The sequence below is a fragment of the Falco punctatus genome (genome assembly GCF_963210335.1).
Source record: "Falco punctatus genome assembly, chromosome: 11".
NCBI classification, from domain to species: Eukaryota; Metazoa; Chordata; class Aves; order Falconiformes; family Falconidae; genus Falco; species Falco punctatus.
Genome location: NC_137591.1, coordinates 5,877,479 through 5,905,329, shown reverse-complemented (window position 1 = coordinate 5,905,329; position 27,851 = coordinate 5,877,479). Strand labels below are relative to the sequence as shown.

The 27,851-nt window shown below is 44.0% G+C and overlaps 2 protein-coding genes across 2 annotated transcripts in view; one reads left to right on the top strand and one right to left on the bottom strand.

Moving 5' to 3' along the window:
- The window catches only part of FYB2 (FYN binding protein 2), a 525,108-nt gene that overhangs the window by 263,838 nt on the left and 233,419 nt on the right, over positions 1 to 27,851 (bottom strand). The window lies entirely within an intron of this gene.
- Positions 1 to 27,851, top strand: part of LOC308071261 (uncharacterized protein) — a 398,822-nt gene that overhangs the window by 287,391 nt on the left and 83,580 nt on the right. The gene's annotated exons all lie outside the window — the stretch shown is intronic.

Sequence of the window (27,851 nt, the reverse complement as noted above, 5' to 3'; positions counted from 1 at the left end):
CTTCAGCCTCGCTCAAGGCTGCACGGAGGTGGCCGAACACAGCAGAGCAAGCGCGTCAGAGGTAAGGCAGTGGGAGAGGACATGGAGAGTGGGATTCTCCTCTCTATCCACCTTCTCCTCCACAAATGTCCCCTCTCTTGTGCACAGAGCCGAAGCAGGGCCTGACCACAGTGATGTCTTTGACTTGCGTACAAGGACACCATGGCACCCTCATGGCTGCCATCACCCTCTGCCTTTGGGCACAGGGTATTGTTCAAACTTCAGAACTCCTGCATAACACCAAAGAAAAACAATTTCTCCAACCAACATGGCCTACAAACCCCAGAGACTTTTCCTTTCCTCCTTTGCCTCTTAAATCATTTCTGCAAGCAAGAAGCCCATAACCCTTCCTTGGCTGTTTCACCCTGTCTCAGAGTGACTATTAGAAATTAGTGACGAGTGAGCATCCAATGCTTTGCAGTTTGGGGTCACTTCACTTTAAATAAGCATCCAAACATTCACAGCTGAGCTAGCCAAAGCTCATTTGTCTTGAAATTTTCTCACGCGATTTCAGGCACAATTTCTTCTGGCCACAGATGGGAGTATCAAGAGAATAGTCCTCTTTGCTGCGTTTTGGCGTGTTTGGCTCTAGTGCTAGCCAGAACTGGAAATTAGAAGAGAAAAAAAAAAAAAAAAGTCTGTTTGTCTGTCTATCATCTATGTGTCTATCTAATGTACATCACATATGTGTGTGTGTATAAAAACTTTAAACCCTCAGAGCCCTAACGACGCTTTAATCAAAGTTGGTTTGAATTGGACATAATGTTTTGGAAAATGGTTTTTCATTTCTAACCTAACATACACATACTTATTAGGAATCAGCATTTTAGTCCATTTTGAAGACAAGAAATCATGAGATCTGACTGGACTTGTGTGTGTGTGTGTTTTCAAGGTTATCCATTTACGGAAAGTAACAGGCGAAAGTTTATCTGCTGACAGCTCATTGTGAGAATTCCAGGCAGGGTCTTGCAATATTTACACAAGGTGTTTCATTGTGAACTTTCTGAATGTGAAAGTATTAAAACTCAAGAAATACACATAGCAAGTTGCATAAAATGAATTCTCTTCCTTTTATTTCTGTACTTGCAAGCAATCTTTGCCAGTCCTCTTTCCATTCCAGAGCACAATAACGCCCATAAAAGACCAGAGAGTGTCTGCTCTGTGCAACATTTCTGCTTGTTTATGACAGAGGGGGGAGAAAAGGGCTGAATTTATTACAGTTGGTGGGGGAAATCTGGTTTTGTCAATTTTACCTGATCGTCGTTGGAACCATATGTACGATATAAGTGTAAAGAAGCATACCTGTAAAGAATTTCTGCTGTTGAGCTTTCTGCAGGGTTTTCCTGAAGTCTGACCTTTGGCAATCATGGTTTTGCCTTGTTTTACAGAGATCTAATTGTTCCTAATTTCCTGTCGATAAATGGTACAAGGTGTGGAGTTGCACTTTTAATGTTAAATTTCAATCATTTGTCTGACTTAATAGATGTGAATAGCTCTTTCAAATATAAGTGCTTTCAGTTCGTGTAGGGCATATTTATATTGAAAATTTATTTTGAGTGGGTAAAGCCATTATTGAGGATGTAGGAAAATATTTCCTACCTACAGTTGTTGAGCTCTGGGGCAGCTGTGGGCATGGTTGACAACGACTCCGTAGGATGTTTATTATTTTTCTTCCAGTGGAAATTGTGACAGGTTCCCGCTTGCCACCAGTTGGTCACAATCACATGTAGCTCAGCAACCTGCAGATGTCCTCCCGCCCTGGGGATAATCTTGGTGGCACAAGGATACTGCTTTCTCTTCAAAACCGTGTTCATCCTTTGGCATCTTTCTCCTCTCACCCATAATTTCTAGCAAAGACGAGTGTTTGTAATGGTGGGATTTTTGTGTAAATCATAAATGTGCCTTGCAAGAATCAGCTTTTTGCAACCAGTTTCTCTTGCTGTCACTCATAAGGGCTTCCTTAGGCGGGGTAGGCTGCAAGGAAATCAGTGCATGCAGTTTAAGGATTAATTCTTTGAGCATTAGCTCTTCTGCATTCTGCTCCTCTTGCCCACAGAGGCAGGAGAGCTCTGTACATCACTGCTGTGCCTGTGGTACGTAGTAACTGCAGCGTAGGCTGCCCTGAGTCACGGACGCGGTAGCCAAGATCACATCTAACTCTGGGAAAGGAGTACTGGTTGCCTGACTTGAAGCCTCTATCAGAGCCCCCATCTGAATGTCTTCATCTAAAATATATGGCCGTATTTCTGCTAGACCTTGATCTTGCTAGGTGTGATGCAGAGAGTAGTGTTTCTACCAGTTAATACTTCAAAGAGGCAGTAAAGTCCCAGGGAAAATTGCTTCTGACCTGGGATGATGCAATTAAAAATTTGCAAAACTGTTCTAACAGGATACAGGAGAACTATTAATAATATCTGATAAACCAGTTCAGGTAAAGCAATTTGTGTACAGACGGTAAGTACTTGACTTTTTTGTAGACACGAGTAACGTTTCAGTAAATTGCGCATTACTGAAATCTTTCAGTCAGCAGTCATTAATCCTGTAAAATTTCCACAGATTAATTTAGGCCTTTGTTGCTAAACACTGTTTAGGTGCAGATTAAAAAAATAATATGACTCATCATGTAATTTTCCCAGCCAATATGGATCCTGAATCAGAGTAATTATTCCAGTTACAACATCCTTGTGTTTGGTATTTTCCATTTAAGTTTTTAACAGTATTTTGTAAGCTTTCTACAGGATACTGAATTTTGTCTGAGTCTTTTTGCCCTTTCTAAAGCACCCAACTACACCAAAAAAATTCATTTCTCAATATATGGAGCTATTCTTCTATTTGTTGTGTATGATACTGCTTTTCAAGTACTGAATCTATGGAAAGTGACTGTACTTTTCCTATGGGGAAAAAAAAAAAAAAAAAAAAAAAGATGTATATCAGAACTTTTCCTTAACATAGAGTGTGTTTTAATATAATTCAGCTCATAGCTAATCCCCTCCTGCACAGATAACATTTTATACCCAAATTTTGCTCTTTGAGCTTTTCAGCCTTTCAATTCCAGCACTGGATCCATATCATATTTCCTCTCTTAAATAGCTCTCCTGTCTGTTTTGTATAACTTCCAATAGCTTGCAGGGTATCTTTGTTTCAAAATCTGTTGGGCTGCTCTGCTGGGACTGCGTATGTCTCTGTTGTGTTTAACTATCCCCTGCAACCTGTTAATATAGCATAATGGGTTTGCAAAGATAAAAACCTTACCAACAAAATAATACTCCTTTCATTACAAAATAGACCCTGGAAAAAAAAGTAGACACTTGAATTGAAAAATATTTCAAGAGAAGAAATATCTAGGTCACAGCTTTTCTCAATTTTTGTAATTTAATGCAGCCTGGAATAATTGCTGCATGCATTCTTTTGAAATCAAGTCCTATAATGTCTTATTGCTCAATCTCTATTTTCAAATGTTCCTGGTAATGTACATTGTTCTGTTTTCCAAATAATTACATTGTAAAAATGCTAAAAAAGTAAGTTGAACCAGAGTTTATCCAAATATTGAAAAGAAACGTAGCCATCCACATCAGCCTGTTAGCTGTTGGTTTCTTCGTGGGAAATGAACTCCACTTCTGAAGATGTCACTGCCACAAAGGCCCAAACTCTGGAGAAAAATACTCTAGTGGAGGAGATGGGGAAGTAAAGGATGTATGGCTCAAGTCTTAGGTAATCTTTGGAAAATCTGAGGAAATTAAGTAGTGCGTAAATGATGCATAGGCTTTCTGTGTCATGTATGCAATTCCCTTTGGAGAAAACAGTGGGATCATGCACGATTTCTTCTTCAGGATTGTGCCCTTTTCCTCTTAGATGTGCTGCAGAAGACATTTTTAAGAGCACTCTAAAGCAATTTAAAAGGATCTGATGGAGGTAAAAAGGTTAAAGGCTTTGTGTACAGTCCCTAGGAATTACCTGGCAGTTCCAGCTTTGCATTACACAAAAATGACTGGGAAACCAGTTTTGTGAGATTTGCATTGCTGGTCAGCTAGGGATGCAGGGGGGAGATTCTGGACAGGGAATAGCAGAGAAGCAATTGCACCCTTGATTGTCAGCCTCAGCAAATAAAAGGTGGGCATCTAATACCTTTGGTTTGACACAATAGTATTTTTCTTTCCTTTCAGCGTCACATTTTTCTGCACACCACTTCATATGCCACCAGGTCAGGGGAAAGATATGCAAGATAAGGACTGCAGAAAAGTAGCTACTGATCTGCTAAGAGAGAAAATACTGGCAGATTTTCAGATCAGGCAGGAGTGTTTGAAAAGCTAGTCTATTAAACTTAAAAGATTACTTTCCACTCTAGCAAAAAATGAAGCACTTGAAAAATCTCAATGTGCTTCTTGAATCCTTCACGAAAAATAGTTGACTTAAAGTATGAAGTGGAACTCATAAGTTGGCGTTATGCGTTCCTCAGTATCTCTTCGCATATACACCCTTTGAAACTAATAGGTTTAACCTCTCCACTTTTGTTGTGTCTACAGAGAATCAGGTTTCAAATAGGAAAAGAAGGAAAGCTTAAACCGCTGTAGTGAATAGTTCCTTATCCTCCCTTCTCAACCACTGCACCTCATCACCATCTCTTCACATACAGTCAAGAAGCGTGCTGTGTTTCAGGTGGAATTTGTAACTTAGACCTGGACTGTTGCTGTTGCTGAACAGCCTGAGATGCTTCCCACAGAGGAATTCAGTGGTACCCAAAGACAAGTCAGGAACACCCACCCCCCTGTTACTTATTGCCCGATTTCTGGTCTTACCATTGGTGACCAAGCAATTTTCGCTATGGATGATTTCCACTTGCCCAGCTAAGTTACTATGGCATTTTTACCTGCAGAAAGTACTGGACTTCCCCCTGCCCCCCCCCCTCCCCTCCCACACCCACACCCCCACACCCCCCATTTTCTATCTTTGATTTAATACCGAGATCTGAGTGGCTTTGAAAAAGAAAGATTAGGAAACCTTTAAATGAGGTGTTTCCTAGCAATCCAAATAGGTGTCTTTCTTACTGCTCTTGCAGTAATAGACGTTAACCGGTTGAGTTCAGTAATTACTGACTGTAGATGAGATACTAGGAAAAAATTATTTACTAGGAGGGTGGTGAGACACCAGAGCAGGTTGCCCAGAGCAGCTGTGGGTGCCCTATCCCTGGCAGTGTTCAAGGCCAGGCTGGACGGGGCTTGGAGCAACCTGGTCTAGTGGAAGGTGTCCCTGCCCATGGCAGGGGCATTGGAACTAGATGGTCTTTAAGGTCCCTTCCAACCCAAACCATTCTGATTCTATATTCTTCTGCAACCAAGCTTGTTTGAGTGGTGTTTTTGCCAGATTTTTAATTACACTGCAATAGATGGGAAAGATTTTAAAATACTTCAGTCCTGTTCAGATTTAGTTGTAGAGTTGTGGGAGTTTTTTGAGATGCCATTGCTGTGTCCGTATTAAACAAAATTTCCTGGATTGCTCTTATGAGTGATTCTAAGGTGTTAAGTCTTAAGTTTTATTCTCGATGATGGTGGTAATTGGATTGCACTGCTGGCTTTTTGATTAGTTTAGCGGGATCTTTTTAACCCTCTTGATGTGACTAGTCATAAGGCTCATAAATAGCCAGATTTCCATCTGAACTGGTGGAGACACACTGACTAATGCAGGAGTTCTTATACAGCAGAAGCCAAGCTCTTCTTATGTGTCTGATAGTGCAACGCTGGGTAACCAGTGTTCACGGTGGGTTAAAGCTCCCATCCCGTTGTATTCAGCATAGCTACATGCTGTTGCGGGTGTCTGCTTCTTTCAGCTCTGGTGGCGTCCAGAGCATGCACAATGCACACTGCTCCTGCCCCCAAAAAGTCTCTTCATCAGGTACAACTAACAGCAATCACATCGTTCAGCCATTGGATTTTACCTTTCTTTTTTCTTATCTGGAATAATTAAAGTACATCATCACCCTTCTTAATTGTTACCAAAATTTCTTCACAAATTCATCATCTGTCATTTTTTCTTATCAATATTCAAACCCCATATTTTTTTATTAGTCATTGGATTTACAGGAGAGCATAATACAACTTCATTCCATGATCAAAGGAACATGCCCTGTAGTGCCAAACTTCCAATGTGAATACTTGTGCTATAAAACATCTTTCCATCAATTTGTTGCTTCCGTAATTGTTCTTGTCAGTAAATGTGTTCATTACTGGAAAGAGAAACTTACAAAGAACGTAAGACCAGTTACAGTGCATTCAATAAGGCTTTAAAATGAGTATTCCTGGGAACCCTTTTTGTAGTAATTTCCCAGCAGTATGTCTTCCAATGGACAGCTCTACAGAAAGCTCAGGGAGAGAAGGAACCTAGGTCATTTTCCATGGAAATCCTTGTTCATTTAGCCCAGAGACTGCAAGACTGGACACTGTTTGGCAAGATATAATTCAATAATAGCATCTTCCCTGCCTGGGAATATAATTCAGTTGCTTGGTTTATCTGAGAAGCCTTGTGTGAGTTTTTAAGTGTAGAAATAAGCAGCTGGTTAAGAGGAGGATTTGAAGCAATTTTGTTTAAAAATGTGTCCCTTTTCAAGCAGCAAAGCTCAGTTATCTGTATTCTTTTGGAAATCTGAGATGCCTGCTTATTTGAGAGAGTTTAAGTGCACATCTATTCTTGGTGGTAAGCCGTGTATTTTTATATCCATTCCTCTGATGAAAAAGAAACTTGAGACAAATTGCAAAGAAGGGCTTTTCCTCTCTTTTTGCAGAGGAAAGCCAATAGGGCAAAGAGAGCTCAGATATGTTGTTGGAGGGACCACATCTTAGCTGCCGGACCGTGGTATCCCTTCACGTTCCTGAGATGGCAAAGACCCTTCTTCTCCTCTGATCATCACCTCCTGTCCATGTGGCCACTTCAGCAACTGTTCTGATAGGAAATGCAATTTTAGCTTTGTTTCATGCTAAAACAAAGATGTTAAAATCAAGAAATCATCACTAGTTGAGCCTCCAAGGGGCAATTAAACAGAATCTTAAAATTGGATTAGGAAGCCCTGATTCCACCTCAAATTTCCTTGTTTTACACCCATTTGGAGTGATAGATATTGAAGGACTGCAGGAGTAGAACAAATGAACCTACTTACAGCAAGTACAATGACATCTGAAACATCTGAGAGGCTTCATTCTACTTTGGTGTCATAAATTTAAACATTTTTGTTACAGATCCAAGGATTAAATCAGTTTAGCAGTCAGAAACCAATACATCTTCTGTCACCTGTATAATCACACACAAGTTATAGCTGCACACAAAGAAGAGCAAGACTTACTGCTTTATTACATTTTATTCCTACCAAAGCTCAGACTTCGTTCTTTTTGCCATTTTTTATGTTATCACCTCAGTCATCATGGAGAGATGCCACTATGTCCTTGTATCATTTTCTGTGTTTTGGAAAAGGTGATACACTTTCTTCCAGCAAAATTTGGACCGATCAGGCAGCAAGCTTTCCCCAGCATGCAGCCTGGCCCTTGAGCTGAAAACAGCATGTCTCGCCTGACCCAGCATATGCTGATGTCAAAATCGGAGCTGGTCATCCTTAGAGTGAGTAAAGAGGTACAGGCACCTAAAGGCCCTCAACCACTTACCCTACAGTAGCTGTCACACCTTTAATATGCCTGTTCCTCTCCATTGATTCACGAGGGACCCCATGAATACCTCTACCATATGTGACCCTTCCTCATGCCCGGGGAGGTGAATCCATTGATGAAGATCTGGCTCATTCATCGCATCTGCCAGTTTTACCTGTGTTTCCTTTACACATTTATTTTCCTGGCTACTAGTGGGTTAAATGGAAAACCACACACTGCTAAAGCTGCAGGTTAGTGCTCTGAGATTTGGAAGGATTTTGCTTTCTTATGGTGTTATTCTGTAGGAATAACATCATTGTTTTCTGGGGGAAAAAAAAAAAAACCAACAAAAAAAACCCACAACAAAAACCCCCATCTGTTTTAGTCTTCACATCAATAACTACATTCATCAAACCCTGCTAAGGCTACTGAAGCAGGAGACCATCAAAATACAAGATGGACTGTAATGTCTGAGGGGAATTCGCAACTTTGCCGTACCTGGGAAGAACATGAGTCACAGTGTGTCTGGCAAGTACAGGGACGCTGGGGAATATGCCTAGCAAAAGGCAGCAAAGCGATGTCAAAGAGAGCAGATGGATTGTGTTGTGCTTTACAGACTGGAAGACGCTCTGTTGTCTCCTGGAGTAAAGCAGTTGCTGTGAAACATGGCTCACAGCACACTTTCTGCTGATGTAGTGGTCACTGCGCAGGAAGCAGCTGAGCCCTTGCCAGCACCTCCAGCAGCCAAGTCTGAGCATCCCGATGGTGTCATCCTTAGAGACATTGCCTCTGAGGACAGGCAATGACAAGGTTAAGGTGCTTGATAGCCACGTGACTCCAAGTGCACAAGAAAGGGTTAGATGAACAGTAGCAATGAGGGAGCAAGTGGGGGACATAGATCCTGTAGAGTCTAGAAGATCCACCAATATTTTTTTTAGTGAAGGATTCTTTTTTTTTTTTTTTTTTTTATCGCAACACTTCGGGAGAGGGAATGGAGGCTGTGTTGGGTGGGATCCTTCGCAATGCAGATGCCAGCTGCTCTGTGTGGAGTACAAAGCAGTCTGTATGCGCTTCAGTTGAAACCTGGATGCAGTGCCTTGACCCAATGATTGTTTGCCATTGATCCCAAGGGAGAAGGGCTCAGCTCCTCCCCAGCACTGTGCTGCTGGGAGCACTGGGTCATCACTAAGCTACTTCTCACAAAGGTGTTTAGAAGATAGTGCATGACCTACCAGCAAAATATCTCGTAGTTCCTCTGCTTAGGAGTGAACTGTCATGCCCCCAAAGTCATGTGGGAAGATTACAACCGAATTTTCATGTTGCAATGTGTTCTGTTTACAAACAGAGACCAAACTGTGCAACGAAATCACACCCCCGTATTAGGGAGGGAAGGCTGAGACGGTGAAGTGCCGTGAGCTGTGTGGATGAGCTGGAACCATTCCGCTATGCCTCAGCTAATTGGCACAGGACCCAGTAACGTGGGTATCCAACCAGTCGTTTCATACATAAAAGCGTGTAATTGTGTGAGTATTTCCACTCACTCTTAATTCAGCTGATGAAAGTGCACAGATGTGAGGGTAAAAGGTTGTGTGAGATTCAGGATGTCGCCAGCTCCTCTTAAATAGCCTCCCTGGGCTGCTCAAACATTGTTTTAATAATAATAGTAGCAATATTAATTTATTGTGAATTGAAAAGGAGAGTTAAAGCAAAGGAAAGCTGTGCCAGGATCCTTCAGGAAGACACAAGAAATCGAGAGGAGCCTCTTCTTCCCCAAACTGGAAAGCCACTCTGGGGGGTATGAAGCCTGTGCACTTCTGCCTCCCAACCTGTCCTCTCAGCACCCATCTGCACAGCCTGTTGCCAAAGCAGAGGTGGTACCAGCCACTATGTGGGCCATGGGTGCTCAGCTGTGGCTGCCTGAAGCGCCTTGCACCACCAGCATCGCCCGGCAGTCTCTGATGCAGCCACCGCTGCCCCAGCTGGTGTGCCAGGAGCCGTTTGTGAGGTGCTCCACTGACCCCTTCCTGAGAGTGCTGCCGGAGCAGGGCCAAGCTTCCCTCAGGGTGACTTGCCTCCAGCAGCTGGGCTTGCTCTTCTCACATGCCAGCCCCCCTCGGACACATCGCATGGGCATTTGAGCAACTACCCAACCATAAAATAAACATAAATGTTTTCTCAGGGAGAAGATGAGGAATGTGTTTTCAATCCACTCCAAGATTTCCCTAAGATAAAAGACTCGCATGTCCATGGACAGTAATTGTATTAGCACACCAGGAAGTTAAAACGAAAAAAAAAAAGGAGCTAAAAAAAAGGGGCCGTGTTGGTCACACACTGCTGGGTTTGTCCCTTTCCGGACACACTTGATTGAACTTCTTTACGGGTTTGTAGACACCCTATATCTAACAGGGAACAACTGAAGTACTGACATATGGTTAAGATAGTAAAACACCCAAAACGTTTCCAAGCGTTAGCTGAATTTCATCCAATATTCCATTAAAATACATACTGAAATAATGTGGAAAAAGAGGAGGTGTTTTTTTTTTTCTTTTTTAGACATTTATGTGGGTTTTGGTGTCTTAGTGTCATCATGATTCTTAGTTCAAATGCCTCAATTTCACACAACTTGCGCAAAATGCCGCATTGACTTGGTGCTGTGACTGAGATACATTCAGGGAAATTTAATCTCGTGGACCCTCAAATCTGACACTTCCAAATTAACACCAATTGTGGTTAACTTCTTCACATGCACTCTCTCTAAATATTAATTTCTGGCTGTGTGCAACTGCCGACAGGAAAAAATGTGTTAGAAAGATTTAACTCTAACCTCACGCAAGCAAATGGTGTTTCAGACCATCAGTGCTTTGACAGGGCTCTGGATGCTGGTGTGTGAATGGAGATAATTTCGAAAAAGGTTTCTGGCACTTTCATTCCTCAGAAGTGGTCCCCTGGTGACTGGGGTCACAATGGCTGGGCTTCATAAAAAACCTGCCTCGCTTCCTCAAATCCTGTTCTAGCACCTTAAAAATGTCAAGAAGACTCGAATTTTCTCCTTAGTACCTTGACGGGAAGGATACAGAGTAGTCCACTGTGGACTATGATGTCTTCAGAGAAAAATGAGTGGCATCTGGGTCACAGCTTGTGTCAGGGACCTCCAAGAAATCCTTCTTTGGAAAACTGTAGCAGTTCAGGGCAAGCCATTATTTGGTTTGCAAGAAAGCTGGGAGGGTCTGTACCATTTTCCCTGTATTTTTCCAAAATGCACTGCTTGGACAACAGCAGGAAAAGCTACTAGACGGGCAGATGGTGTTAGGTGATCATGCTGAGGCTCAAGTGTTGGGCTTCTTTGCAGTCAAGGTGGGCCACGAATATAGGTTGCGGTCAGTCCCGGCTCCACACCTGGAAGGTGAGGAGACATTGCTGTGTCTGGGTCTGGTTTGTGTGTGCCCCGCAAAGGAAATTGCATTGCAGAGGGGGGTTCCACTCAGGCCAGGGTTTCATTTCAGGCTGGTGAGATCTTGCTGGAGGTCTGCTACCCAGCCCTGAATGTTGTGTGGTCTCAATATTATGACATCACTAGTTAAGGCAACGCTGAAGAATTGTTGTGCATTATTTTATTAATTCTGAAATAGTACATTTATCTGGGAATCAGTGTCCTCATATTGAACAATTACTGGAAATTTACTGGAGTTTTGTTTGAAAAGAAAATTTTCTAAAATATTCTTTTGAGATGATAAATTAGTCAGGCAACTTCCACATAGTTTCACCTGCAAACCAGGGAGAAAACTGAATAACTTTCATATATGTTATTTGCCTTTTTTAAACAGATTTTTTTGCCTCTGTTCAATTTGGAGATGACTTCTCCCCTGCTGAAAAAACAACTCCAACTCTTTTCTAAGGGCTAAGAAAATAGCAATCTAAATGCGAAAATGAAACAGAATCATTCATTTTTAGTCACACAAAATAGATTAGTCAATCTGAAATTAACTTTCTCCCTGATTTTTCTGGTTTGGCAGCCAAATAATAATAATAAAAAAAATCATCCATTCTTTGCACAACTCTAAATAATGTGTTTCAAAAATAGTCCAAAGGGATACATTCACACAGAAACAGATTCTCTTTCATTTTTCAAGTCATCCAATAGCAAGGGAAAAACGGGACCATAAGCTCCTCCAAGTTTCCTTCTGCTGCTTCTCTTAAAACAGGGAAAACACATTTCTGACCACATTACATGTTTTAGTTGGACACCACTAAATGCAAGGCTTCTGCTGAAATGCAGAGCGCCACCCAACTGAAGTTCAAAGTTGGGCAACCAGCCATGATTATTTGTAAAATAAAATTAATTCAAAAGCTGTCATAAGCACCAATGCAATGGCAACTTGGAGCATCCTTCTAGCTGTAAACACCCTCCGGCGGTGGTCCCTGACTCATTTATCCTAAGATTTACCCTCCCTTTGTGACACAGCCAGAATTTAGGTGGATGAGGACTTTGGCTTAGGATGCTGGGTTGTCCTGCCTTTCCTTCCTTCATCTTCCCTGCTGTGTTTTGGTTTGGGTAGTACTTGAAGGCAACATGGAGGGCACTGGGATATGTGTTGTCCATGCATGGATAAGAGAACAAATAAAGGATATGCTATTGGAAAGAGACAGTGCTTTCCTCTGAGGGCTTTCTTGTAGCTCCTTCCTCTCCCCTTCATTGGGAGGGTCTTGGTCCTTCTTACCTCTGATGGCTTTTCCCAGTATGGCGTGCCGTATCAGCAAAACTGGCTTCTTTCCGCTGAGTTAAAAATAAAGCTTTGGGGGAGAGCATGTCCCTCTTGTCTCTTAATTCAGGGACCTTTCACTTAACATTGTGGTTTATTTCTTCAGTTTCTGCTTTCTGGGGTTGTGTTCCAGTTCATTTGGATGTACAAATTCAGGATTTTATATATTCCTTACTCTTTTGACTTGTGGGGACATTTCTGCCAAGCCCATGGTAGCTTCTGTGTGCTGTGAAATACATAATTGCATTCACAGTCTTTGGTTAAAGCATGTGGCGGTTAGTTAGCTTGCCAGATTCCCTATCTACCAACAATTTAACTAGAAGAATACCTTGGAGTGCAGCAAGGAGTGCATGAGTGGAGATTTTCTGCTTCCCCCACCTCGGATCTCCAACCGCTATGAGATCTGTGGAGCACATCTGTGTAGCTGGGTAGAAAAAAATCCATGTTAAAAAAAGCAGCAGCAAATATTTGTACTTTTTTTCCATGCCCAAGGGCTGGTCACCACTGAATCAAATCCCCAGCTACAACAGAAAGCTCTCTGGGCCACCCAAAACCCCCTGAGTTGTGAGCTTCAGGAAAACCAGCTTCTAAGGCTTCGAGGATCTGAGAGAGGGATGCTGCGTCACACGCAGCTGCCCTGGATGTCTTCATGCCAGCTGATGTGACTAAAACTGGCCACAGCTCCTGCCCAGGCACCGATCCCTGATGAGGTGTGCAAACTGCTCCACCCCAAGGCCCCTCACACTGGTCCTACAAAAACCTCCCTAGGTTTGAACTCGCCTGCAGTTCAAACAGTGGTTTTCACTGCAACCAGACAGGCTTTCAACCTTTCTTTTGGCTGAAGCAGCTTGCCAAAATTCAGAGCTTAGCACTGGTGTGTTTTTTTCTCCCTCCTCTTTTCTTTCCCTGTTTGGCTAGCAGGAAGAGGAATGCCTGGCTGGAGTCACAGCCGGTGGTGATGTGGGCCATTTCTTCCATGGGAAGCTATGAAGTCCCGCTTCCCCCTGCACACCAGGAATCAAAGAGACGGAAAGGCTCTTCTAGCTCAGAGCGCCAAGTGCTGTTCCCAACCAGCCCTTGGCCCCAGTAACTTCCCTTCGGAGTTTCTCAGCTCCTGTGCTTATTCTGGCCTCATGCTCTGCTCCTCGCCATGGCTCCCAGGCTGTGGGCATGCTCCAGCCACCCTTCCCACCGCCACGTCCACCATCACCTCCATGACGGGATGGAGTTCATGCTCCTGCCGAAGGAGGTCACCTCAAACCAAACCTTTGGCAGTGCTGAGAAAACCCTTGTTGTCCACCACGAGGAGATTTACCTGTTGGCAACAGATGTCAACAAGAAAAAAACAACAGTGCGGCACTGCTTGTGGTCCGCAGGCATCTCACCTCAGGGTGCCAGCTGCAGGGTAGAGCAGCTTATGGCACCGTCAATGCGCAGCAAAGTGGGGGACTGGAATTTAAGGGCTGACCACAGCATATAATGTTCTGTCTGAAGCAGTCACAGCACTGAGCTTTAAATAAGACCTGTTCTGTTGCAATCGGTGAACCAAGTGCATTTCACGGGTGCCATGCTGCACATTTTTAAGAATAATAACAGTTGTACAGCTCAGGGCTTCCTCTGTGAAAAAAATTGATCCAACATAATTCCATGAATATATAGCTGCTTTAATAAATATACTTCTGTATGCTGTAAAAATAGAACATTTTCCTGGCCTTAAGGGTATGGGTTTGTCTGCAAGCATTGCCGTAACATGAAATTTCAGAATGCTTTTCTGCATTGGAAAACAAAAGATTTTTAGTAAGCACTTGATTACAAAAAAAAGAAAAAAGATTACTGGAGTTGTCTGCAGTACAAAACTGCAACTGTTGTTATTCACATCATCAACAAACAGACTAAAAGAAGTGGTGTGCAGGGGTGTGGGAAAAGAGCTTTGTGGTTTTTGGTTTCAGCTCTGCCTGTGAATCACTTTGCAGTCTTGGGCAAGTGGCTTAACCTCTTGGGGACTCGATCTATTTAGCTCTGCAGTGGGCTGAACAGCATTTAGTGGACCTCATTTAAGGGGGTGTTTGAAATATCCATGAGACACGAGGAGATGCATAGTCCCTGAAGAAGGATGGCATGTAAGTGCAATATAATATTATCATGGCTTTATACTTCCAGAAATCCAGATGTCTTACATGAAAAGGGTGTTATTGCTACATACGTATGGATTTTTCTTCCTTAGAGGCAAACAAAGCAACATCTTCCACACAGGGACCAAGATCCTGACATCCTCATCAGGCAGACTCCTGCCCAAGCCAAGTACAGTTTTGCCTGAGCTAGAATTTGGCTCTTTGTGAATTATCCAACACAATCCGTTGACTCTTTAACCCATAAATTGTCAAACTCAATTATTTCCAGCTAAGCAGATGGCTGAAAACAAATAACCTGTAAGATAAGGTACTCTGGCTCTAGTTTTAACTAAAATTCAAGTTTCCTAAACATGAACGTTATAGTTACATAAATAACAGAAAGAATCACCCCCAAAGCCAAAAATCGTTTTTCTGCAAAAACATAGAGGATCAATTTCTCTAGTTTAGTATTACCAAACTTGGCAGTAATTCACATTTGAAGTATAATGATGTCATCTGGTTGGCCTTTTCCCATCGCAAACAGTAAATCTTAAAATCTGGAGAGATCTTTTATTTGGTTATTCATATTGTACTGCATCAAGGGGTTACAACACATGTGCCTGGGCTTATTAAAATCATCTGGAAGAGAAGAGCTTATTATTTAAAGGCACAGTACTTGAGCCTATGCTGTTTTTCTTGGAGACTCTTTTTTTTCTGATGTCAGCTGCACATACAGTTATATGCTCACCACCCCTTGTGTCACATTGAGAGGGCCCTTTGTTTGGAGTGGCTTTTTGTAGTGACTGGAAACAGACACTCTAACCCATGGACTTGCATCCATCGTCCAAGGGACCAGGAGCGCACAGGGCCTTTCTTCTTTGGGAAGGACTTGCACCGTCGCGGTCAATCTCCTCGTTGGCTTTCGAATGGAAAGTTACTGCTCTCTGGTGATGAAGGCCACACGGAACCTCCCGTTTTAGGGAACAGGCACGTTGTTGTGCTCTAGCCAGCCACATCTCTTGCTCCCAGGGACAGTTTCATCACGTTTACTCTGGTGCAATGAACAAATAGCAGGCAGGACTTCTTCAAGTCTTGTGGTGCCTTCAGCTGGGCTGCTCCTTTCCTTGCTTTCCCGAATTTCCGAAGGCTTCTTTCTCCTGCTCATTTTTATTTACGTTTCTGAGGTCTACGTTGTTTGGGGTTTGGTTTGGGCTGCTGGCTGTTTTTCTTGGAAAAAGCTGTGGTAGAGCAGTGCAGGATGTCCTCACGACACCGTTTCATGGAAATTTCCCTCACTGGAGATCGCTCTGTGTTTCTCTGAGGCATCGAGCCAAGCCCAGCAGTACCAAGCAACCTGGGTTTTTTTTCAGTCAGTGGATTCCTCGCCATAGATCCATGCAGGATCTAATTATGCCTCTGCATAGTTTTTTTTCCTATTTGCTTAACATCTCTGCATGTGTGTTTGTGCTGGTGCATTCTGTCCTGGCTCCCCCTTGAGTCCCCTGCCTTGGCTTCTTCCTCCAACCTGTGTGGTTAGAGGTTTCACTGGTTTATTAAATCTCCTCCTAATATGGGGGAAAGGCCCTTTTTGTAACTTGGCCAGGTAGCAAAGTTCTGTGCTGGAGTACCCAAGTGAAACTTTGCTGAACTCTTCTCCTGAAAGAGCATGATTGAAATGCTTCCAGCTAATTGTGAACACTCAACAGCAGCTTATTAGATAGCAAAGCAACGATTGCCAGGTACACAAAATCCACCCATGGCTGGAATTAGAAGTTAAAGAAAAAAAAAAAAGAGACCACTACATTTTTTTCTTAAACTTGGAGAAGCAAACAGTGTCCAACACCTGAAAAATTAAGATAAATCTATTTGAGAACACTCTTTTCCTTTTTTCCCCAAGTATTTGGCAAGATGTGGCAATAGGAAAAACCCAGCTGTAACTTTGAAATTAGCAGATGATTCCCCCCATTGAATGCTGCCATGAAAACCACATTTCTCCGATGGGGATGGGTAACTTCAATGGACAGGAACAGCTTGGGATGTCAGGCATGTGACTGTAAGATTTCCCACCAAAAGTCTTATTCTGGTCATTTCTTCACCTTCATCATACCAGCCTGATTCCCAGTGCAGCTGTTACTGCATGCAGTAATGCTTATTGAGTAGTTCTCTGAATCTGTTTCCACCCATGCAAAAGATTCCTACATCAGCCACATTCATGTATGTAATCTCTATCCATCTATCTATATAAATAATAAAGGGATAAAACACAGATCCCTCTGCCATCTTAAAAAATCTAAATTGTCGATATTTCTAAATTTTGAGAGCTGAGTGTCCTTTCAGTGCAGTGCTGTCACAGTGTCCTACACTTTATGTGCCATCTCATGGGTTGTCCTTCTGTGTCACTTTCCTGGCCATGAATGTTAATTATTTTTCTGCATAACGGCTATCACCACAGACCTGCTATAGGTAATATTAAATCCTGTCCCAAGAGTTATAATAGCTTCCTCCTTTGTCTTTGTACACCAAATTGCAGCCTGCAGTCTCAGCCTTGTTTGCGTGATCGTGCAGGATAATATAATGCAAATGACAATGACGAACAGCGTTGTCAGGCTTTCAGCTACGTGGGCTTTGTAGCAGCCACCACCGTAACCTCCTTGCATCTCCGTGGCTTCGTCTCTGTGAGGGGTGCGGTACCCTCCGTCAGTCTCACACGGTTGTGGTTGGACCCCAGCGCAACGCCTTAATGTTTGTAGATGCGACATGATTGCCAGAGAGCACAGAAAGAACGTGGGTAAAAATTAGTCACAAATTTCCAGCTAGGCTTATAACTTCAATCACCTTTTTTAAAAAAAAAGGCCTGCTTTCTGCGAGGGAAAAAAAATGACATTTCCTGAAATCACTATAAGTTTTCATCTGACGGTGAAAAATTTACTAGCCCTGGTTGAAAGCCTTTTTATTATTTTTTATATGAAAACATAACAGTCCTAGAAAAGAAAAATCTCCTTGGCTGGTCCTGGTTGATTGTTGCTTTATCTGTATCATACCTGATCACTGCTGCATTGACTTCTCCTTAGCTTAGAAAAAGTGCTTTGATTAATATCGTTGCAGAAGCCTGTTAAATGACAGTGAATATTTTAGAGTTATTGTACCTGCTTAGTCAAACAGAATGTGCTTCCAATTAGCGTTGGTCTGCACTGTTTCAAAATAAATGTGTAACTCATTATCAGCTGGTATCACAGGTTTTGAACCAGAATACATCCCAAAGGAAATGTATAACAAATATTTAATATCAGTTGCATAAATCATGATAAAATGTGCCCCCCCCCCTTTTCTTATGATGCTGTACCCCTTAAAACACTAAAAACCGTGTGTGCCTATTGCTGTCTAAATGCTCAATCACCTCCACTCTGTTGCCTGGCATCCTGGAGGAAGCACTGGGCAAGTTTCAGCTTCATAGTGAGTTTGGGTCAAGTGGTATCAGCTGCAAATAACCCTGAAGAAGGAGGGGTAAAAAAGAACATTGCCCCAGGGTCACTCCTCTGGGACACAGTTCTTCCCCATGCTCCCCCCCCTGTGCCCAAGAGGTGTGTGGAGCACTGTCTATCTAACCAGACCCGCTGTCCTCAGCAAAGAAAACCTTTCCTCTCTTCTGGGTTGTGTTTCCATCTACAGGAGATGAGAAGTGTCCTATTTGATCTTCTCCCATCAAACCACAAACAGTGACAAATAATTGAGGTTAGCCCAGTATTAACCCTCTGTGGAGCATCTGAGCCGCCCACAGATCAGCTGAGGTTTGCTCAGGGGTTCCTGGGACTTGAATTTCTGTAATTTAGACAGAAATAATTGTCCTTTAAACTAGGGGATGTATTCCACCCCTGAGCTCTTGATAGCCGATTCACACAGAGTAGATTGGTGCCCCGACATCCTATGACCTACCTGAAGAGCCTGTTTGCATCTCTCACTCATAGAGAAAGCTTTTCTGTCTGTGCCAACACATTGTTTATGAACTTGCCCCACCAGCCTCCTCTGCTTGGCTTGCTCCCCTACCTTGCTCATCAGCTGCACTTTGGCCAAGACTACAGAAAAAGGCCCTCTCACACATGCACAAAAGAACAAGTTGGCTATATAAAATAAACCAGACTGGCCTACAAAAAAAGGCATCACTTAATAAAATTAGTTGTTACTTAGCCACCCCACGGTCTTGCTCTGCAGCAGCTTTCCCTCTTTATTTCACCCATCACCTGGTGTGCCACCCCCGTCCCTGCGCTGCGGGGACCCCGGGGCAGGGCTGGTGGCCACTCTGCCAGGCAGCTGGGCACTGCTGGTGGTTTGATTTGTTTGATTCATCTGGGAGTCAGCTCATGGGACAGCAATCAGCCCTGGCTACAAGGTGCTGTGTTTCTTGCTGAGCCGTCCTGAGGACCAAAGGCGTTCAGGTGTGTCTGCCGCTGGCAAAGCATGGCCAGCCCCGCTGCAGGTGTGGAGCGTGCCTGCGGTGGGCACGCCTCGCTGTTTTGGGCATGGTCCATCAGCCCGACTGTCCTTTCTCCGATCATCTCCAGGTTCTCTCCGTTTTGCTTAGGAGTCTGATAGCGAGTCAAAGTTTTAGTCTTCTTTCCTTGTAGAAGAAAAATTCTGCACTGTTATTTTTAAATTCAGGAAATGCATAAATATTCAGCAACAGCAAAATAAATGTGAGTAAATAATACAGGCTACAAAGGGACAGATTCTTTGCTGGCATAACCTGACATCGTGCCACTGGGCCATAGCACGTCTGCATCCAGGACATGTGGAAGGTGTCATTCCCCATCTGCAGTGGGGACTCTGGGAAGCTGCAGGGCTGGAAGGTGCTGGATCTTCTATAGGGGGAGGGCAGAGGAGGATGTAAGCGATATAAAAAATCAATATGAAAGCAAGGAGAGGCTTTCAAGAAAAGAGCACTCTGTTTGCCTGTTTTATGAGGCTGCACAGGAACTGGTTGGAGGGATGCTGCACAGACGTGTTGTCCAAATCAGAGGATGTTAAATGCTTGGATGATATTCAAGTATGCATATTCACCATGTCACCTGTTGGCTTCTAGCAGCAGCCCAAATCCCAGAGGTTCCTTATTATTAATTCATCCTTGATTCTTAGATAGCACAGGCTATTTTGATAAAGGGAGGAGAGCTATTGTGACTTTCCTTCCTTTATTGCTCCACCCAAGATAAAGCAGACAGGATATTTTACAGCATTGTACGTACAGTCAATATATCGTCTAGCAAAAGGTGCTGGACCTCAGAGACCAGACTCCCTTCTGTGCTAGGCTGTTTAGTTCATATATAAGACTGGAGAAGTTTGATTTTTCGGGATTTTCTTCTTCCTCCTAGATGGCTCAGGCCAAAATTTTTTGTTTCAGATCGTGTTATAGAGGTGCCTGATGGAGACACATGCTTGGTCTCTACTTATCTTTTAACATAACTCAAAGGATAAAGTTCCTATTTGGATGAACATTATGCCAGATTCTTTTGGTGTTTTGTATCGCGCAGTTGATGCTGCCTTGAGTCCTGCTATTTTGCAGCAAGAAGCGTCTGGCTAAACCATTGATTCTGGGGCCATAGCAATGAATCTCACCACAACAGCCTTCAGCCCAAATCTGATCAAAATACAGCCTTATCCCTTCAAAGACTGTGTTCCAGAAACTGTGTAACTGTTGTTGTAGGATCGTTATGGCCCACACCTTTGGTAACGCAGGCTTTCGGTCACTCTTACTTCTGTCTTTATCACTGTTGTGTCTGTGCAGACCTCGGAGCTGGCTTTGCAAAACACCCTGTGAGTTGTGCGGTGCTTTTGCTGCCCATCACATCCCTCAGGTCCCTGCTTGGAAGGGTTGCAGCAAGGTAGGAAGGAGAACGGGCTTCCACTGAGGAAGACTGCTGTTAGGAAAAAGTCACAATGTACTCAAGAAATCTGCTTTATTATACATTTTCCTTCTGTTCTTCTGTCCTCATATGGGAGAGTTCTGCTGTCCTCATGGGTGAGGACTTCGCCAACAAGGCAAGGAGAAAGGTCTCTGTAGACCTGGATTGCCATTAAACTGCCCTAGATGTAGAAAAGGTTTCAACTGATGATGTTATTTCTGGTATTGGTCACAAAACATTGCTCTTGCACAGATGGGGTATGGGCTGGCGACTGGGCCAGGTCCAGCCGCCCGTTGCACTGCAGAGTGGCTGGCTACATGGCTGGACCCTGATAACAAACCCCCATATTTATGTTTTGGTGACTTTTCAGTCACACCCACATCCAAATGTTGAGCCTCTTCTGGGAAAAAAAAAAACAATGCAGGGGACATGCTTGATGAAAGGGCTCCTGGGACAGTCGCTGTGCCGACTCGGAGCTGAGCCCAGAGGCACACCATGGAAGTGACGTGTTTCATGTCTGTTCCCGTAAGAGCCTGGTATCAGGGAGCTACAGGGCTGGTGCCGTGTTTACCCAGGCACTTTGAATAAATCCACTTCTTCCATCAATACAAACTGCTTGGCCAGAATGGATTAATGCCTTATAAAAGGGGGCACCTGCTCTATTATCCTTTAAAAGAAAAACAGCCTTAAAAATAAATTAATGAGCCACGTTGTTTTAATGAGACGTGGAAATTAGCTATCACTGCCAAAACACGACTCCTCTCAGACTCCTGTTCTGATTATAAGAACAGAAATTTGCCAGCTCCCAACTTCCTGTTATTAAGCCAATTCTTCAGTTTTCAGAAATATTTGGGATAGCAATCTGAAACCCAGCGGCTGACATTCACCCAGCACGGACGGTTACTGCCGCCTCCTCCTTTCCTGGGGCAGGGGGCAAAGCCATGGTACATGGGACACCTTCAGGTCTTTGAGCCTGGGCAGAGCCTACTGCAAGGGGCAAGGGGGTGATGTCTGTGTGCGGTGGGGAGCTGTGGGAGACGCAAGGCCCCTGGCACCAAAGGCAACCAGAAGAATGAATCAGCCTCAAAATTTCCTAGAGGACTTACTGCCACAGTGCAGACCTTGTTTTTTCCTTAGAAAAAAAGCAGCCTTCCTTTGAAAGAAGCAGTCTTTTAGTGGGATAAGCCCTGTTTTCTTTGGAAAAGCAACATACCTAGCATAATAAGACTACTGCATGTTATGAAATATATTGAAAGAGGGAATATCTACAGTAGAAAAGGGCTTTGCATGCCTAGCTTCTGCTAGGGCAGTGAGCAGTCAGCCTTGCAAAGGGAAATGCAGGTTTTCTTTTGTTAACACCGTTCATTCTTTAACACAAGAAGGATGCTAAGCCTCTGAAGTTCAGGGCTAAGTTTGGTTGCTGTATGCTTTATATGAATGATAGCTACATATATCCCCAGTCACTATGTCAGTGGGTTGTGGGTCTCCTGAAAGACAGAGCAAGATGCGTGTCACTCAAGGGCTCACCAGACATGAAGGGGACTCCCCTGCAGCCCTGAGCACAGGTGAGGTCAGTTTAATCAAAGGCACGTTCACCCATGTGTGAACATTTAAGAATTTTCTTCTATTCGGATGACAGACTTTCCTGTCCTTGGGCAGCACTAGATTAAAACAGGTTCCACCTTTGCCTTTTCTGGGGTGTCTTTTTAAAACCCTGTCACCATTCTGTCTAAATATTATAGGAGAGGTTTTCAAAGACACAAATAGCAGTTCAGCTTCCAACTCCCAGCAGCTTTCCAAAGGAGATGGCCATGAATTTGCCCTTTGTACAGTGAAAACCATTCCTGCCTATACTGTGCTATTAGGTTACCCATATGAGCTTCTGTTGACCTCAAACCCCCATGAAGCTTGTGTTCCCAGCTGCTGGCAGGGCTGGGATCAGCTAAGAGATAACATCACCAGTGCCTTTGCACCCTGCATATTTCACTCTTTCATTTGGGTGACACTCATTTTCCAGTGTTAAATGTCTGTATTTCTGTGGCTATATCTATCTATCTATCTACATATTTGTACAACATTTTTACAATAACATTATATTGGAAATTTGTGGCAGGCAGGATCTATATTTTAAACTTTCTCTTTTGTAACTGATAGCAAAGTTAAGGTTTTCTAATGTATTTCATGATGTTACGCACGTAAGAAATCTTACTAACTCCTCCTTTGGTTTCTCTTGTACTTGATTTCCTACCACAGTCTATACTCTACATCTTAATTCCAGGGAAATATGGATTAGGTGAAATGTATTGTACAAATGAAATCTTCTGATGATTTTCCTCCAAGTGAGGAAATTCCCTGTTGATTTGTTTCTGCAAGCAGGGTGTACTCGGGTACAGGCAGAGGATTCCTGGTGCGCACAGTCCCTTTCACAGCTATAAAACACTGTTGTTTACAGAGGTGTATTTTCCCAGATCTCTGCTGTATTAATCATTGCTCCTGACCCAGAATGTTTATTCTGAAAAACAACCGCCACCACATCTTCCTTCTGGGATGCCATATTAAGGTATGAATGCAATGGAGAGGGACAGAACTCAATTGCACGGAGGCTCTGCACCCTCCTCATGCTCCGGTTTGCCTTATAAGCCATATGCTAGGAGCTGGCCTGCACTTTCAAACTGTAATTGAAGTCCATTGATCACCTCCTTCACAAAGATCGTGAGTCAGCTATAACTGACGTGGCAAGGCTGTTTGTTTATTCTTCCAAACAGATGTTTGAACAGCTTCTCCAACCCCCAGTACAATATTGCAGACAACTGTGAAGTTTACTAACCCCTTGTTAAAGTGATCTCCTTGAAGTCTTTAGCTCACCAGAAGATGAACTCCAGCACCATGGCATGCTCCCCCTCTGAAGTACAGAGAGCTGTTTCCACCAGCAGAGATTATGCCCATAAACTTCTGCACTGGAAATCATTGTGCCTCTGCTTTAGGTCAATGACATTAAAACAAAGACAGGCAGAATATTTTACTCTTATCTGAGACTGTGGTTCATTGCCTTTCTGATTCCTCACATCTCTGTCTCCTCTTTTCCCTTCCTGCTCTTGGCACTGGGCTCAGTGCCCCTACGGACTGGCTGTCGCCGGGCAATGGCACGTGGCAAGAAGCCTTGCCACACTCGTCCTCGTGTCCACAGCCTGGGATTAGCCCTGGGGATGGCAACATATCTGTGCTTCAGCGGCACTCACAGCGTGACCTGCAGAAGTGGTTTTCCTTGTGATAGCAGCAAATTGATGCAGGGGCAATGTTCCTGTTCCCACTGTGCCATGTTTGCAAGTGTTACTGGTTCTTGCCTGCCAGGCACTCCCTGCCCACGGAAGGATGGTCGTGCTCACCCCGACAGGAGAGGGCAGAAGCATGACAGGCAGGTCTGAGACCAACGAGAACAGAGCTGGGACAAGACAGAGGGCAACAAGTGGTGAGGAGAATGGGCTGACCATGCCCAGCAGCATCTGTGGCAGTCAGCACATGGGACATTAGGTGAGGACAGGTTGATCAAGTTGGACATGCTGCTAATAGCGGCTGACCAGAACTATTTTTCAGCAAGACACATTGCTTCTTTAAAGCTACATAATGCAATATACAGCTTACATTTGATTTTTGACACTGTTCCCCCAGGTTTTCATCTCTCAGTCCTGTCTCCCTCCTGGCCCATCCTTCCAGGAATTCACATTGCACACATTTCTGCAAAGGGAATTAATGGTTTCTCTTTAAAGTTGTGGGAGAAGAACGTCCTTTTTATTAATGCTTATCATCATGTACTGCTTCAATAAAGATTCCTTGTAAACCAGAAAGAATGTCCTGAGTAGCGCTGGGGGGCTGAATTGCCTAAGATGTTCGGCAGCCAGGGCCAGACCCTTAACATGCACAATTTAAACACAGAGAGAACACCAAGTATCAGCTTAAGTATTCAGTTGGCCCAGGGCAGTGTGTTTTCTGTGCTACCCATTGCACAGCACTGGGTTTGTGATTTCTTTTTGTTTTCTTTGTAAATAAATCCTTATAATGCCTTTCCCTTGTCTGACTCCGATGCAACCGATGAAGCATAGATGACACTAATGATTCAGCATGGTGAGGTCCCTAGCCCATGTCTGAAACTTGTCTGTGCCAAGGGATCTCATGAAATGTCCCACGGCCCCCTCCTTCCCCAAGGCAATGGGGTGCACATGGGAGACGGACCACGCTCAGGTCAGACCCCAGCAAGGAGGCAGGACACGACCAATCTGTGCATCCCGAGACCAGGAGGGTGAGCACGCACCTGGCTGGGGCCCTTCTCTTCCATCATGGTCATTGTGCAGAAAGCCATCACTTTTCCAAAGATGTCACCATGTCAGCAAGCAGCATCACAACAGTGTATGGCATCAACAGCATCGGGTCTGCTGCTGCAAATGGCCAGGTTGTGTCCCCGATAAGAAGGAGGCATGGGATCTATGTGACCAAAAGATGTAAGCTTTTGTCACCTGAGCTGTGGTAGCAGCTCCTGCAGCTGGTACCAGCGGTAGCTTTCTATCCTCCAGGTGCAAGAAGCGCTTGAGAGAGATACAAAGCAGATTATGAGCACAGTGCAGATGCATAACAGCGTCTGGGTTGACTGGCGGAAGGTTTTGCTCAGCTGCAAAGTCAGTCTTTCATGTTTCGGACCCTGTTAATGATATTTGGTAATATATAGCATAGGAAACATGGAGCTTCTATAACCCAGACAACAGACTCCATAAATGCATTTCTAAAATAATTCAGTGAGAGATCATCTGTTACACGTGCACGATGAGAGGGAAATTGTCCAAAATTTGTATTCTAATGGGGAAAAAATCATCCTTGGAAGCAGAGAGAGGGAATCTGCTGGCTAAGAGACCCCAGAAAGCTTTCAGTGTTTCATAGGCTGTAAGTGATACTGAGACTTTTGGGCAAATGGACAAAGGAATTCCTGAAGGCAGACCTCTCTCAAGCCCTAAAATGCACACATTTTTATTGTGTGAAGAGACATCTTTAATGTTTTGGTGGAGGAGGTTGTTAGCCTGTCAGGGCTTCGGAAGGTTATTTAACTTCTTCCATTCAGAGTATTGGACTTTGTGGTCTTCTGTCTTTGTTTCTAATGAATTTCTGTCTCAGCTCTGAAATGTCTGGTTCCCATTCCAAAGATGTAGTTTGACTTCTCCTGTAAGAGGTCTGACTACATCCATGGGTTTACTGCAGCCAGAACTTACAGGCACTTCAGCTTCTCTTCAGAGCAAGTCTGGGCCTCAACGTACGGGTTGGGGCCAAACTCCGTCAAAGCAAAGTGCCCTCAAGCCCTCGCAAGACCAGGCCCCTTGTAAGTTTGTTTCTGGTAAAACATAGAGAAGAAACTATTCTGCCGCTTAAAAAATAAAAGCAAAGCAAGAGAAAGCTCTTACCGTTTCAGAACATCCTAAAATTGTATATAAATCTAAGTGCGCTTGTGCTCTCAGTTTTAGAGGTTGAAACCACTGGACTGGCTGGGGATAAGGAGAGTCAAGGGCTGCCCGTCATCAGGGTGGGTGGTGAGGTCCACGGTTAGCTTGCAGCCTCCCTTTCTTGGCTGGGTTGGTTGTATGCCAGGCCTCGGAGCTACTGTAACATAGATACAGATGGTATCCAAGGGTGCTGGAGGTAGGAAAAGTGGAGGAAATTGGTGGCTCACAAAGAAACCCTGTTTATGTATATCCCTTCCTCCACTTACTCTGCTAACAGGAGTGAAGAGAACCATTTTCATGGGTTCTTTACCGCAGAAAGCTTCTCCCACAGCAATGTTCTCCTCCACCACCTCCACACCCCAACATTATGACTGTGTCTCACTAGTGAAATGGCATGATGAATTCCCATCTCTAAATATCTTTAGCTGTTGGAGTGACTCTAGGCTTTCAAACCACCACATCCCACTGGATGAAGCTCTGTGCACTGCAAATCCCGATCTCCTTTGGTAGCCAGGGCTCATTCATGTCAGTGGATCCTGTTCAACGAGCGAGCCTTATTAGACCAGAACTGTGTGCTTGTTAACAAAAAAGGATAGGAAGAAGGGATAGGGCAAGATTCCTGAACTTAAGCAGCAGAGCTGGGCTGAGAGATAAACAAACTATTAAATCACGGTGCTGCACTGTTGCCAGAACAATATATCTCTCCTTTGAAAATAGTGACTGCAAGGAAATGACAAATAATTTTCCATATGCAGACCTTAAAGACTCACTGAAGTGAGTAACTTGGAGGACGTTAATATTTTCAGTATTCCCGTCCTTCCGGAAAGCTGTGGCCAAATCCCCACTGAGCAGAAGGAGAGCCTCTCACTCCTGGAAACCATACCGACAACTCGGAGAGCACGGTCTAGTAAATGATGAGTAAAGACCCCGAAATGATGTGTAGGATTCCAGCAGTATGTGGGCTCACGCCTGGACTGCAGCCATGTGGAGGTCACAGAGGGAAATAAATCAGTGGCTAGTGAGCTGCGCTGGTGCGTTTGGCTGTGATCGCTGTCCTGGGCTCATTGTGGTGACTCCAGGACCTGGGACTCCATTCGTCAGCACGGCAGCGGAAATGCAAAATCCAGAGTGTTATATCGGAGACCATTGCAAGAAGGCTCTTGGGAGAAAGTGCTTAGCAAAGGGAGTCATCAGCCCTTCACAGCTGCAAACATGTTGTCTAGGACAAGAAAACACAGGGAAAAAGAAATAAATACAACCAAATCCTGCATTAAGGTCTCAGACCAAGTGAAGTCACTTCCAGAAAAACATTGTCAAGCACTTTGCTCGTGTAACACGTGGGTGTGTGTGTGCTGCAATCACAGGCTGCAGCGGACGCATCAGGAGTTAGGATGCCATGTGCCCTGCGTGGTGTGGGGCAGGTTGGGGTGCCATGGAGGGGGGACGGGACACCTGCCAGGCAGTCCTTTCAGATGCCCCCAGGCTGATCAGGGCTTGTGTTGCTCTCTGTGTATGCTGAGGGCAGGATCCTGCTACCTTTCCCTACCTGGGAAACCTTTCTAACGTAAACTAGGAGGTCTCCAGCTCTTGAAGGAGCTTCTGTGATGCTCATCACCTATTGGACCAACTTGATACGTTGTTCCTACTAAGCTTTCCCTAACCTCAGTTCTCCCAAATTTATTCTGCCCTCCTTTCACAACCTGGCTTTTGAAGGCAAATTTTGCACTCTGCCATCACCTCCGTGGCTGTCATCCCTGAAGCACTGCATTTGTAAGAGTACATTGGAGAAGCCGTCTTCAAGGCAAAGAAAGTTTGTACCAGCATCTTGTAGTGGAAGCGCTCTCCCCATGGCATGCCTGACATCTCCAAAAACTCCAACAGACGTGGCAGTTTGGGAGGTTATGTTGAATCATTGTTGCTGAACCCTAAACACAAG